Raw genomic sequence first — 16,331 nt, forward strand, 5'->3', positions numbered from 1 at the left:
CAGATTAAACAGCTAACAGATACAGAAAAACACCGCTGTGCTCCAGAACAGGAAGTGATACAATAATCAGTTTAATCATTCCTACACAGTTTAATCATTCCTACACAGAAATTTACCCAGTCAGAGAAATAAACCATTACTTTTGCATTTTGATATTATTATTTTAATCTAAAACTCAAATTGCAGAGCCACAGTTACACACAACCCTGCTGAAATGATGAATGCAGCTAAAGCAGACACTTCTTCCTTCTCTTTCTCTGTGTGTCTCAATATGTGTGGTTCTGAAGATAGATTTAGATTGAAATGAGCTTGTTTGTCAATTTCTTTCATTTCCAAACCCTCGATCTGATAGCCACCAGGGCCGCTGCTGCTTGTTGTTTTAATACCAAGTAAAAGGAGCGTAACACGTAACATCTTTCATCTCCTGGGTATTTTCTGCTTCCAGATATGCACCACTGGTCAGTTTCAATCTATTTGAAAGAACACATTGTTAGACGCTGCAGTATTTCAGCCATGGCAGCAACAGACTGTCTTCACACGTATGACCGTTAGAAAGAATTCCCCAAGGAGGGGAGAGGGACAGGGCACGGAGAAAAGACAAAACTGGGAAAAGGGGAAGGGGGACTTATGGGTGCCTTTAAACAACAGATAACTGAAGCTGATTATTTGGGGAATTGTACGTGATGGTGCAGCTATAATTAAGAGGAACAAACAGATTGTGCAGAGAGTGTCAATCATGGTGTCACTTCATTTGGACCACAGCCTGCTGGGATCAATACGACTGTGCTTGTCTGGATGGACTGGAGCTGTCCACCTCCTGAGTGCTGAGCCGCTCAAACTAAGCCTGTGAGACCAACAGCAAGGTCTTAACTTTATACAGTAAAAGTGAAGCTTTGTGTGTATTCATAATACGCAGTGCGATCAGCGCAATGAAGGCAGCCACCTGTTGAAGGCAGCAGTGAGCATATCAGGAAAGATGGCGGAACCAGCAAGTAAAGATAATAAAATAAAAGTGATAAGACAAGGGAGAAGGAAAACGGGAGCCCATGTTGAGGAGGCGATGACAGGCAGAGGGAGGAGCACTGATAACCTTGCTGGCTTAAAAGCTTCAATCCAGAACATAATCAGGACTCCCAATTACAAAGACGAGCGCCCAGTGTCCCCCCCCCCCCCCCCCCTCCATCCCAGCATCTGATGTCCCCCACGATAAACTGCTTTATTAATTAAAAGGCTCCAATTGAATCAGTGTCTGATGGACGAGCCTTGGGACAATTAGCCGCAAGACCTGACAGAGCTTATTTCTGCATGATGGAATCTGTCCCTCGATAAATGGAAAGAGGCAAGTGAGCCCACTGACCCCATGTTATACACCCTGAGAGCTGGATAAATGGATCCAAAGCATCAGTTATTGCACTCCGTGATAACTGACGTCCATATCACACACTGATATGTTTTCCTACAGAGGACAGGGTTAGGGTAAAATAAATAAATAAATAGAAATCACAATAATAATCATATTTTTTTTAAAAATATATGTGAAATGTGCAGCCTTTCACAAATTGTTGGATCCTCCTGCTGATGTGAATCCACTCCCAAATGTGATAGATTCATTGTTGGACCATGGTCCACCCCTGTGCCACATTTCTTAAAAATAGGCCTGATAGATTTTGCATAATTTTCCAGAAAAACAGTCAAGTAAACAGAAAAACAGATAGGATCTTGACAGAGCCAAAAAGTGAAGTTCTACCATGGTACTTATATCTTGACTATATATTTATGGTGATAGTAGATAACATTAAATCAGTAATGCAAGGCCGCTGTATGAGCGCTAGTGTATTATGATGTGCCGTAATGCTTCTTAGTTGTGATTCACACATATACTGTACCTGTTTGAATGGCATTCAACCCTTTGCCTTTTGGAATGTTTAGTGTGATGTCTTCACAGTACACAGGCATGTTTCTGATGTGTTAATCTGATTCATTCTCCACCAAAAAAAAGAATACCCCAGTCCATCTGCACTGCCAATGTTGTTGCAATAAAAGTCAAAACTGAAAAAAAACTCTTGTATTACTACTTCTATAATGTCAAAGTAATGTTGCGATACACCTATATATTAAATTTGGAAGATGTCTGGTCTGCTATTCTATAGCACTCAAAAATAAAAATTTTAAAAATATATTTAATCCATAGGGATAATCTTGCAATTTGAGTGTTTTTGTTATGTTTTGTTTGTTTAAGACCTCCCTTCTGATTGTAATTACATGTTAGATCATAAGGAAATGTCATTCCAAACATGGGGGTTTTATCCTCTGAGTAAAAATAAGTTCATGAAGCCAAATGAATATTACAAACATTCAAACCTTAGACATACAAGCAGGAAGCTTCCAAATCAAAGTTGGTTTGGTTTGGTTTGGTTGGTTGTTGATTGGCTTGATGGCTGATTTGGATTGTTTGTTTGGGTTGGCTTAGTTTAGTAGGTTGATTTTGGTTGGGTTGGTTGGTTAGTTTGGGTTTGATTGTGTGGTTGGTTGGTTGGTTGGTTGGTTGGTTGGTTGGTTGGTTGGTTGGTTGGTTGGTTGGTTGGTTGGTTGGTTGGTTGCTTTGGTTTATTTTGGTTTGTTTGTGCTTGTTTGGTTTGGGTGTAGTACATCTTTAGCTGTGTATATGATATGCATAATAAATAGTTTCATCTGAAACCCACACACTTATGAGTGATGTTTTGATTGGAGATATGTTGTGTCAGTGCTTTCAAAAAGTGTTACTTGTTCTTTGAAAATTGGCCAACTAAACTGAATTGAATTTAATATGTTTGCCCTTTGCAATATAACCATCCTACACTTTCATGGTGTTAACCTAACTTGGGTTTTTTTTTTTATCATTTATGCAACTCATTAAATTCAGTAGATACTGCTACCATCACTGCATTGACTCATAATGCAATTAGCTTGAGCTCTGTTGTGTGAAAGTTTGGAGATGCGTTGCTTGGCTTGGTTTGGCTTGGCTGGGTCACCCCACCACTACCTCCAGCCCTCCAGGGAATCATGAGGGATCAGATAAGACTGGGTTCCCAGATCATGGTCAGATTGACAGCTGAGTGACCGAAAAAGAGTGATGGTGTGGGGATTGAGGTTAAGAGTAGGGTCTTTTATGCCAGAAGTCCCCTGAGGGACCTACAAAATATGTTCACCATAATGATACCGATTAGTTCAGTGGAGAGAAATGAAACTGATTATGACTGATGAATGATTAGGTTTTTGGTGCGGGGGGGGTCAGTGTTTGGTGGATTTGCAATCTTGGTAGAGTTGAGTTGTAGTTGTAGTCATGTTAGTTTGTTCTCAACCATTTCATGCGTGCAAATGAGCAATAACAAATTTGAAGCTGATGCGATTGTAGCTTGTAGAGGAAAGTGTTCATGGAGTAAAATCCCCTGGGATCCTTTGCTTCCTCCGCCTGTTCTGTGACAGAACAAGCTTGTTAAATAATGAGAGCATCAGCAGGAGGAGATTCCCACATACGTATCAACTAATGATACACCAGCGCGTTATAAGCAAGGTCAAAGGGTAGCAATGAGGATTTCATCTGGACAACAAAGTACGTGTGAGAATTGCTGTGACAGCAAGGCCTTACAGAAAAAAAAAGTCTTTCAAAATGAAGTATTAATGTAGAATTTTGGTGCACAAGAAATCACACAGTGTTAAATTAATATTGCAACAAGTGCATATGGTCCCTTTTAGCATGGTGTTAAATCAACTCAGTTGCAATGCAGATTAACTATTGGTGTTGTTCAGGGTGGATTAGTGGTTAGCACTGATGCCTCACAACAAGAAGGTCGTGGGATCACTTTCCACCATTTCTGTGTGGAGTTTGCATGTTCTCCTCATGTCTGTGGGGGTTTCTTCCAGTCACTCCAGTTTCCTCCACTGTCAAAAACATGCTTATTTAGGGTCTGCTCCTTTCTCTGCCCCTGACCAAAGCAGCGTCTCTACATCTGGAGTTGGTCCCCGGACACCAGACTGTGTCTGCCCAGTGCTCCTAGTTGGTTGGATTGTGACTAAATGCAGATGACAAATTTCGTTGTATGTATGTATATGTGTACAATGACAATAAAGGCTCTATTATATTATTATATTATCTGGAACACTCAAAAACACATATTAACTATGTTAAATCTAAAATATCAAAAGTTATTGCAATTCTGCATAAAGCACAAGACTTCCTCTCCCAACATTCTTTGGCTATTTTGTATCATACATTACTTGTTCCATATATGACACACTGTGTTGAGGTTTGGGGAAATACATATAGAACTAATACTAATCCAATATTTCTACTGCAAAAGAAAGCTATAAGAATTATAATTAATAAGCCATATCGTGAGCCAACAAATCCCTTATTTGCTGATTTGCAAATTTTAACATTCTGGGACTTTGTTGATTACATCATAATACAAATTATGTATAAAGTCAAAAATAAACTCTTGCCTAAACATGTCCAGGATCTGTTTAAAATGAGAGATTCCAGCTACAATTTGAGAGGGACATTATTATTTGAGAAACTAAGGATCAGAACTACTGCAAAAAGTCATTGTGTTTCCATTAAGGGTGTTAATATTTGGTATAATTGTCCTGACAATATTAAGTTACTTGGTACTTTAGTCAGCTTTAAAAGGCTTTACAAAAATTGGTGGTGAGCGGTCCTCTTTCTGTTTTCCACGACCCTGTTCTGGAGTTTTCCTGAACACCTGTTTCCTATGATCCGCTCATCACACTCTGTATATAAGCCTCTCTGTTCTCTCACGCACCTGCAAGATCGTTGTGCTCTATGCCTTTGCTTCCAGCCATGTACTTTGTTTGTTTCTCAACCTTTTTTTGCCTTGCTTGTGCTTTCATGACTACCTGCTCCTTTTTTGGACCATGCCTTAGCCCTATGTTTTTGATACCATTACTGATTTTGGACTGCTTTCTCGTGTACCAAACCCTGCTTGCTAATCCAGTAAAGCCTTTAAACTGAATCCCTCCTGTGTCTGAGCCTAGCATTTGCGTCCAGCCTTTATATACCGGATGATTTGATAAAATCAACTCTGTCTAGTGGCAGATCTTAAAATAGGCTATATGGTCACCAGTAGTGGGCACAATTCAGCTAATCTGATAGCAGATAATTATCGACGCTAATGTTTTTGCTAGGGGATTAGCTTTTCAGATAAGTTTTAAAATCATCATCTGACCAATTATCGACGCAGGGAGCATTGTGTGTAGTGTAGTTCAGGTTCACTTTGGACGTTACAGTGTTATCGTCCGCTCAACACAAAAACAAAACAGTCTAATTTTAACATTATTAAATGGTACATGGACTGCATTCATATAGCGCTTTTCCATCTGTATCAGATGCTCAAAGCACTTTACAATTATGCCTCACATTCACCCCGATGTCAGGGTGCTGTCATAAAAGGCGCTCACTATAGGGGATTAAAGGCCTTGCCCAAGGGCCCTTAGTGATTTTCCAGTCAGGCAGGGATTTGAACCCATGATCTTCTGGACTCAAGCCCAACACCTTAACCACTAGAGCATCACCTCCCCCATATTAAATATTAAATATAATAATAAATATAATAATATTAAATAAATATTATTTTATTTTATTTCTTTGTGGCTGACAACGGTATAATTTAATCGCCAAGACTCGGTGGGAGAGAGGAGCTCTCATGACACGGAGGGACTTTTCTTCACCTTTTAGACTGTTTTGGATAATCTCAGGATGGTTTATGTGGATTATTTATTCAGATGAATCCCATTGAAACTAACAGGTAAGAATTTAGATTTGCTATGCTTCTTTTACTCTGCCAATCAATGCATTAATGGATGTATTTTGGTTGTTTAAGCCGCAGGGTTCAAAGCGTGTGAAAAAAGCAGCAGCTTTTAGTTCGTAAATGACAGTGTGTATCATCATCATCATCAATTTTATTTATATAGCGCCAAATCACAACAAACAGTTGCCCCAAGGCGCTTTATATTGTAAGGCAAGGCCATACAATAATTACGTAAAAACCCCAACGGTCAAAACGACCCCCTGTGAGCAAGTACTTGGCGACAGTGGGAAGGAAAAACTCCCTTTCAACAGGAAGAAACCTCCAGCAGAACCAGGCTCAGGGAGGGGCAGTCTTCTGCTGGGACTGGTTGGGGCTGAGGGAGAGAACCAAGAAATAGACATGCTGTGGAGGGGAGCAGAGATCAATCACTAATGATTAAATGCAGAGTGATGCATACAGAGCAAAAAGAGAAAGAAACACTCAGTGCATCATGGGAACCCCCCAGCAGTCTAAGTCTATAGCAGCATAACTAAGGGATGGTTCAGGGTCACCTGATCCAGCCCTAACTATAAGCTTTAGCAAAAAGGAAAGTTTTAAGCCTAATCTTAAAAGTAGAGAGGGTGTCTGTCTCCCTGATCCGAATTGGGAGCTGGTTCCACAGGAGAGGAGCCTGAAAGCTGAAGGCTCTGCCTCCCATTCTACTCTTACAAACCCTAGGAACTGCAAGTAAGCCTGCAGTCTGAGAGCGAAGCGCTCTATTGGGGTGATATGGTACTATGAGGTCCCTAAGATAAGATGGGACCTGATTATTCAAAACCTTATAAGTAAGAAGAAGAATTTTAAATTCTATTCAAGAATTAACAGGAAGCCAATGAAGAGAGGCCAATATGGGTGAGATATGCGCTCTCCTTCTAGTCCCCGTGAGTACTCTAGCTGCAGCATTTTGAATTAACTGAAGGCTTTTCAGGGAACTTTTAGGACAACCTGATAATAATGAATTACAATAGTCCAGCCTAGAGGAAATAAATGCATGAATTAGTTTTTCAGCATCACTCTGAGACAAGACCTTTCTAATTTTAGAGATATTGCGTAAATGCAAAAAAGCAGTCCTACATATTTGTTTAATATGCGCTTTGAATGACATATCCTGATCAAAAATGACTCCAAGAGTTCTCACAGTGTTACTAGAGGTCAGGGTAATGCCATCCAGAGTAAGGATCTGGTTAGACACCATGTTTCTAAGATTTGTGGGGCCAAGTACAATAACTTCAGTTTTATCTGAGTTTAAAAGCAGGAAATTAGAGGTCATCCATGTCTTTATGTCTGTAAGACAATCCTGCAGTTTAGCTAATTGGTGTGTGTCCTCTGGCTTCATGGATAGATAAAGCTGGGTATCATCTGCGTAACAATGAAAATTTAAGCAATGCCGTCTAATAATACTGCCTAAGGGAAGCATGTATAAAGTGAATAAAATTGGTCCTAGCACAGAACCTTGTGGAACTCCATAATTAACCTTAGTCTGTGAAGAAGATTCCCCATTTACATGAACAAATTGTAATCTATTAGATAAATATGATTCAAACCACCGCAGCGCAGTGCCTTTAATACCTATGGCATGCTCTAATCTCTGTAATAAAATTTTATGGTCAACAGTATCAAAAGCAGCACTGAGGTCTAACAGAACAAGCACAGAGATGAATCCACTGTCTGAGGCCATAAGAAGATCATTTGTAACCTTCACTAATGCTGTTTCTGTTTCTGTACTATGATGAATTCTAAAACCTGACTGAAACTCTTCAAATAGACCATTCTTCTGCAGATGATCAGTTAGCTGTTTTACAACTACCCTTTCAAGAATTTTTGAGAGAAAAGGAAGGTTGGAGATTGGCCTATAATTAGCTACGATAGCTGGGTCAAGTGATGGCTTTTTAAGTAATGGTTTAATTACTGCCACCTTAAAAGCCTGTGCTACATAGCCAACTAATAAAGATAGATTGATCATATTTAAGATCGAAGCATTAAATAATGGTAGGGCTTCCTTGAGCAGCCTGGTAAGAATGGGGTCTAATAGACATGTTGATGGTTTGGATGAAGTAACTAATGAAAATAACTCAGACAGAACAATCTGAGAGAAAGAGTCTAACCAAATACCAACATCACTGAAAGCAGCCAAAGATAACGATACGTCTTTGGGATGGTTATGAGTAATTTTTTCTCTAATAGTTAAAATTTTCTTAGCAAAGAAAGTCATGAAGTCATTACTAGTTAAAGTTAAAGGAATACTCGGCTCAATAGAGCTCTGACTCTTTGTCAGCCTGGCTACAGTGCTGAAAAGAAACCTGGGGTTGTTCTCATTTTCTTCAATTAGTGATGAGTAGTAAGATGTCCTAGCTTTACGGAGGGCTTTTTTATAGAGCAACAGACTCTTTTTCCAGGCTAAGTGAAGATCTTCTAAATTAGTGAGACGCCATTTCCTCTCCAACTTACGGGTTATCTGATTTAAGCTGCGAGTTTGTGAGTTATACCACAAACACGCAGCAACTTATCTAATACCGAGATAAACTGTGACTTCTAATACTGTGTTTTACTGCTTTTGAAAGATGATGACAGTGTTTGGGGATTTTTTTTTTTTATTATTCATTCATTTTTCCTGCATTCTTTTTGTGTTTGTGATCCTTGAATTTATTTAGCAGGCCCTGCGGCGCTTGAAGTGAAACTGGTTTATAGGAAGCTGACAGTGTAATCTGATGTGGCCTTATCCAAATCAATACTAAAAGTTATCGGTTATCTGTAATAAAGATAAATTTTTTTGCAGTTTATCGGTTTAGAGTCTTAAAAGATAACTTTTCAGTTATCGAATTAACAGTTATCGAAGCAAACTTTTTGGTTAGCTGTGCCCACCACTGATGGTCAACACCGACCCAACATGACAACTTGGAGGGGGCGCGCACACACACACACACACACACACACACACACACACACACACACACAAAAGCTGTTTTTTAATGGTATATTGGTACTTCTAGTCATTCCATATCATGTCACAGTATGGAGAGTGCACTCACTGCAATGACGATATAACAGTGCAAAATACAATGTGTGCATTTAAATAAAACTCATAGCTAAAACTGTGCCTGATCATTTGCTTTCATGATTTTTTTATACATTAATCTATTGGTTTGTGATATTGCAATGAAAAACGCATCATTTTCATCCTGGCAGTTTTTTTTTTTTTTATAAACTCAGAACATGAATATGTTTTTGATCACAATAGTAAAGGAACTATTTATAGAACAAGTTTTTTAATATAAACTCAGAACATGAATATGTTTTTAATCACAATAGTAAAGAAACTATTTATAGAACAAGTTTTTTTATATATATAAACTCAGAACATGAATATGTTTTTGATCACAATACTAAAAGAACTGTTTTACAGAACAAGTTTTTAATATATAAACTCAGAACATGAATATGTTTTTGATTACAATACTAAAGGAACTATTTTACAAAACAAGTTTTTTATATAAACTCAGAACATGAATATGTTTTTAATCACAATAGTAAAGAAACTATTTATAGAACAAGATTTTTATATATATATAAACTCAGAACATGAATATGTTTTTGATCACAATACTAAAAGAACTGTTTTACAGAACAAGTTTTTAATATATAAACTCAGAACATGAATATGTTTTTGATTACAATACTAAAGGAACTATTTTACAGAACAAGTTTTTTGTTTTGTTTTATGAACTCAGAACATGACTATTATTAAGGGTATGAATGAATAACAGAACAGCCTCAAAATTGACATTCAATGTAGTGGCAACTTATGAACTACTAAGTATGCATGAACAAGAGTTGTCATACTCAACACAACTTCCTTTTTTTATTTTATGATCAAACTGTGATTTTTTTTTTTCAATTATTTATTTATTTTTACTGCCTAACATTCTTGGCATTTTTTTCCACACAAAGTTAAACAATATTGATTAAGGTGTGTGTGTGTGTGTGTGTGTGTGTGTGTGTGTGTGTGTGTGTGTGTGTGTGTGTGTGTGTGTGTGTGTGTGTGTGTGTGTGTGTGTGTGTGTGTGTGTGTGTGTGTGTGTGTGTGTGTGTGTGCGCGCGCGTGTGTGTGTGTGTGAGACTGAGTGACTGTGTGAGAGGGAGCGAGAGAGGTTGTTCGACTGACCAATTTATTTTTATGAACTGCAGTGAGAAAGTGTCAGATACTGCATGCAGCCATATTCAATAAAAATAATATAGGCTACTTTGTATGTTCAGCTATCTGTGTGTAAGTGGTCTGTAAGACTGTTTATTTTTAAAGTGGATATGACACTTAAAGACAACATAGTCTTATTACATGTAACAAAGTGTGTGAACTTGGTGATTCATGCAAACATCCAGTGATGGCAAACAAGGAAATAATATGTCAGCCTTGTTCACTGTATTCTTCTCAAAAGCACCGCGTTCAGTACAAGCAAAGTTTTCCAACTGACTTTATATCACCAACAAAACTTAGAGCAAACAAATGGTTAAAAAAAAATAAAATAAAATTGCGACCGGAGTGGAGGCAGTGACCGATGCAACATGAGCCATTTTCAGCTCTGTCTTGTCAAATGCTCCGCGTACGACAGAAACAAGTTCACCAAGTAACTTTAAATAATATCATCTAAACCAAAAAAGAGGCGAGTTGAACAGAGACCGCAGCACGGAAGCCAAGCACAGAGAGAGATCCTGTGTGTGTGTGTGTGTGTGTGTGTGTGTGTGTGTGTGTGTGTGTGTGTGTGTGTGTGTGTGTGTGTGTGTGTGTGTGTGTGTGTGTGTGTGTGTGTGTGTGTGTGTGTGTGTGTGTGTATATATATATACACAGAGAGTGAAGACAGTCAGTTAGCCAATGAGAATTTTCCTTCAACACGAGCACAGATATTGATGAATTTTATTCGTATCATGCTCGTACTCGTCAAAAATGCTCAACCCTAGTTACTACTGTTCCTCTCCTTCCCGTCCTCTGTCTTCCTGTTACTCCTCCTCCCCCTGAGTGAGGAGTTGTACAGTCTAATGGTCTGAGGTACAAAGGAGTTTTTCAGTCTGTTGGTCCTGCACTTGGGAAGGAGCAGTCTGTGTCTGAAGAGGATCCTCTGCTTGTTGATGATGGTGTGTAGAGGGTGACTGGCATCGTCCATAATGTCCAGCAGTTTGTCCAGTATTCTCTTCTCTGCCACCGTCACCAGAGAGTCCAGTTTCATGCCAACCACGGATCCACACCGCCTGATCAGTTTGTCCAGCCTGGATGTGTCCTTCTTGGATGTGCTGCCCCCCAGCACACCACGGTGTAAAACAGGACGCTGGCCACCACAGACTGGTAGAACATCCACAGGAGTTTCCTGCAGATGTTAAACGACCGCAACCTCCTCAGAAAGTGTTTTAGAAGGTATGGGGATTTATCAACAGCTAATACGAAAAGGATGTGCATACAAACAGTGTCTACTTGTTTGATAAATATGGGTTTTTCTGTACTTACATGCACACTAAATTTTATTCGTATGAGAGCATTTAGAGCATTTTCTACGCACAGTTTGATAAATGAGGGACCTGGACTTCTAACTTAGCAGAGAAAAGATGTTGCTGCCCACACAGACTACATTATTGTCTTTAGCCTGCAGACAACCTTTCACATATTTTCTGTTTTGTACGATGGGACTTTGAGACTCTGTGTCTCTTGTAGACACACACACATGCACACACGATCTACACCCATAGTAATGCTACTTATTACCGTGAACTGACCTATTAACTCGGTACACGCTACCATTTACATTCTGTCGCAAACACTCACGGCCGATCGCACGCCCACGTCTTGCACAGTGTGCATGAGGTGAGCTGTGCACACACTGAAACACACACAGTGTTTGGTCAGACAGACTAACTGGCTCTGCAGCTAATTCAGTAGAGTGTGTGGCCTCATGTAGCCCTGGTCTGACCTGTCTGTAGCTGGGGACACCACAGAGCCTGAGCTTTGATACATTTGATACGGTTTAAGTGAGGAATGAAGACCTAACCCTGTTTACATTTGAACTGGATTAGCATTGAGGTGACAGTGTAGGAACAAGCAGGGAGAGAGTGTTGATCAGAGTAAAAGTATAAAGTTACTGTCAATGGAGCAGGTGTTTATTTTTCTGTGTCCTTACTTTTTTGTGCTTTGCATCATGTTTTTTTGTTTGTTTTGTTTCATTTTCTGTTCCAAGACTTGTTCAAAAAGATTTCAGAAAACTTGGTGGAATGATTCATCTCATAATAAAGAGGAGTCGGAGTCTAAATGTGGATTGTGGATCACTTAATTTTTTTTGTTTTTTTTTAGATTATTTTATTTTATTTGTGACATTTTAATTGCTTTCTCAAAAGTCAGAAAAAAAGATGGTATAATATATTTGAATAATATTCAATTTAAGGACTGCACGACCTTTTTCAGAAAGTGGGTTTAGTGAAGACTTTGCCAAAACCTGAAATGAGAGAAACTTAAGTTTTCTCTTTCAGAAAAGGAGGTTAATCTAACCCGAAAACAAGGGGTACTCAAGCCCATTTCAGAAAGGGAGGTAAGTTAAGTTCAGAGTTAGTTACAATGGTAACTTAAGCTCCTGTCACACATAGCAAGAATGCACAGGAACTAGGCCGACATGGTAAAAATGCCCATCATCCGGACGCAATCGGGAGGGAAAGAGGCATGTAGACTGTGGGCGGATCCCGTCCAGACTATCGCGTCCACACCTGCACGATCGCATCCAAAGCGTATTTAGACAATAGTTAAATGACACAGACTGCTGTCAGACGGCCATAAAAGGTGCTGAAGACTTTTGTCTGTTTGTGTGTTCATAATGGCTGAATGAGCCGCTACACGTATGCACGTGTGTGCGGGGCACGTGTGCATGGGGCGCATGAGCCGCTGTCAGCCACTGGACACCTTTGCTGAAGGTTTGCTGGAAGTGAGTCAAGCTTTCCCACCATTCGTCAGACGCAGCCTTTCCAACGAACTTTAATTTCTTTTTTTTTTTTTTTTTGCACACTTCAGCACAACACAACTCTGTACACCGCAATGTCCGGTTGGAATATCACATGGGATTTATTTATGTTGTGGTTGTTTGCTGCACACAGCAGCCGGGTGACAGGCTTTTCATCACAGGCTGTGGTTCTTGGATTCTGTGTGTTCTGCGCTGTCCTGGTTCCGTGCTGGAGGTGACATTCATGTTTAATATGCTGTCATGGCCTGGCGATGCACGTATGAATGTGTGTCACATAAATGTTATTACATATCAACATTTCCTTTGCCCTCCTTGGCCGGGGTCCAGGTGGGCATACGTGGCACAACATGCCGGCAGGCTTTGCCATGACTGATCGATGTCAGAGCTCAATCAACCACGATCAGATCGTTTCAAATGCTGTTATGAAGCCATTAGAATATGTAGATTGCGATCAGATGGCGCACAAATTGCATATACACCGCCATTAGATGTGTGTCCCTTCTCGATGGCGCCAAGAGTGTTTTGAACTGTGCAACATACTCAGGACAGCCGAGCAAATAAGACCAACTATGTAGACTGCTCAGAGATTCATTCTGACACCATTCAGCCTCAATCAGCATATGTGTGACGGGGTATTAGTCTGTGAACCTAACCTGGTGAAGTGCAGGTTTTCTTCAATAAACTTCAAGTTTCTCTCATTCTCTTCCTTCACACAACTGTTTCACTTCCTCATTCATTCGTGTGCATTTTAGTAGAGTTCCAACATCTATTTCAGCAAAAACTGGTCAGCTAAGTAAGTGTGTGTGTGTGTGTGTGTGTGTGTGTGTGTGTGTGTGTGTGTGTGTGTGTGTGTGTGTGTGTGTGTGTGCTGGCTGAGTAGACATCAGATGTTTTAATAGGCTTATTTAAATAATGAATGTGTGTGAAAATAGCATTATATGGGGGATGTTTGTGGGGGATACTCACATTAATATTGCCACTGAATTACACTTACTTAAAAAAAAAAAAAATTAAAACAGACACACCCACAAGTCTTTAAACATTATAGTCTTTCCCGCAAGGCGTTGAACCGGTTCATGGAATGAAAACGAAAACTAGAAACTTTTGGCATTTTGCTAGGAATGAAAATGAAACCAGAATTTTTATTTTTTGTGTGTGCTCTGGAATAATGTTTATTTAAAATAATGGCAACTGATTAATACTGTTGTTTTGTTGTTGTTGTTCTTGATTTCTGTTTACAATGACCCGGTGAGGACATCAGACTCCATTAATGCTCCACACCCAAACAGTTGGAGGCGGGAACACACCATGTCAGTTTGCAAACCACCAATAAACTCAACAGAAAAAGAAGACCTGCTTAGGTTCACTTCCGCCTGTTATTTATTTTGGTTGTTGGCAGGACAAAGTGCTCGCGTCCTGTGCTTTAAGCTGAGAAAGAAGGTAGAGCAGACAAACATCAAGGGACTTCTTTCTAAACACTGCATTTATTTCAGTCATTATTATGTTTTTTGTTTATTTTTTGGCTTGAATTTATTTTCATTGCAATTAGAATGCTGTTGGAGTCAGTGGTTTCAAAGAAAACTTGCACCCTCGTGGCTCTTTCTGGAATCAGTTTGGCACCTGTGACCTATGATATCTCTACTGCGGTATTCGCAGTTTGCTTTTACCCAACATGACATGTTTCTTGTGTGACACCTTGCTAATGGGGCACCTTGTTTTAGGCCATCAATTGGGACTGAACCAACTGATAATAATTTGCACTAAAAAGGGGCAGGATTGCTTTCTAATTACACATAGATTTCAGATGGTGTCTGTGGTTTGATTTCTTTGTGTGGATTACTTGTTACCGACATCAAGTGAAAAATTAATGTCAATAGCACCTTTAGAAATATATTTGCTGAGAAAAATGATGAATACTTATTTTACCTGCTGTATATTATGGCCCCTTCACACATAACAAATTGGGTGAAAGAAGCAGAAACTGCAAAAAAAAAAAAGATCAGTGAAAAATTCCACCTGTAGGAAGGACACACGATCGGACAGGCAGGAACGATCCGGAGGCGATGGCATTGGGCATGCTGATGTGTGCCCTACGAACATAGTGCAAACACGTGGAAAGTGTGACATGACATCATGCTCCCACAACAGCGGAGCAATTAGATGCTGGACAAATGTACATAAATCAACAAAAATATGTAAGAACAAAATAATGTGAGAGCACAGATACAGACATTATAGGAACAATGAATGTACTGTTTAAATATAACACAATCATGTTACTGGTCATGAATCTGTTCTCACTGTAAAAAAAAAAAAAAGAGGCTGCAGTTTCTAATATGTAATTCCTGTTATAAGGAGCGACCAATACAAGTATCATCCTCCTGTTCTTTTGTACATGACCCGTGGTCACGGACATAAACAAGGTAATGACTGACATGAATGAAGCCGTGGGCTCATATCGCGTCCACATCAGCTGGCACCGAGTGTCCAGCGAGCAGTGCGCCTAAGGACACCGCGTCATATGGACCATAACTTGCGTGGTGGGCGTGACATTCACTGAGTGTTCACATGATCAGACAGATCTTTCACATGGGGCAGCCTACCTGTAGTGATATCCTTCATGGCACGATATGTGCTCTTAAGCTGTAACTTGCGAGACACAGTTCTCAACAGCTGCTGCTGGCACGGACACACCCACCTTCAGTTCACAGAAAAAAGTCTCACTCTCTGTTTCTTTGTTCTGTGATTATTTCTTTTATGTATTTGCTATGTAAATATGTATGTAGTTATTGTTGTATTTATTTCTTTATTTGTCCTGCCTCTCTGTGTTCTCTGTGTTTTTAATTTAACCTATTGTGTGCACTGAGTCACTGTCATTCCAGGTGAAAGTGAGTCGCTGGCCGGCAATCAGCTGAAATGCCCCGTGTGTCCACAGCACTATGAGCAAAGCGGTCACACATGAATGAGTTCATGCCTTTCCCCTTATCCTGTTTATGTTTTATTTATTTTCCACTCTTTATGTCTGTCATGTGGACTACAATTTACTTGGTGGATGGTTCATTTCAGCCGGCCGGCTGAGGGCTGCCTTCACACCATGCCGCGCGCACTCAGATGTTTCTGGCCAGTCCCCATGTGATCTTGTCTGTAAGCAATTATCAGCATGGCATGAGAGCATGAGAGCCCGCCCACACATGCGCATTGCATGGCGTGTTGTTCATGTTGTTCGTGGGACGATATGTGTTCTCTAGCTGAATTGGACAGCGCTCACACTCCGGACACCTCAGCTGCACCTGACAATGTTGGATCATGGAGTGGGAGCGGGGAGGGGGGGGGGGGGGGTGACACACTTCAGACCCTTTGGGTTTGGTTTGGGGGGAGGCATTTGCATACCATTTCTGTTACTTGGTAACAGCACACTCATGAGACCATTCGCACAGCCAGCTCAAATGTGGTCACCTGCACTCTACTCTCGTGCCGCCTGCACCTTTTCTAAGTG

The sequence above is a fragment of the Thalassophryne amazonica genome, chromosome 3 (assembly GCF_902500255.1).
Source record: "Thalassophryne amazonica chromosome 3, fThaAma1.1, whole genome shotgun sequence".
NCBI classification, from domain to species: domain Eukaryota; kingdom Metazoa; phylum Chordata; class Actinopteri; order Batrachoidiformes; family Batrachoididae; genus Thalassophryne; species Thalassophryne amazonica.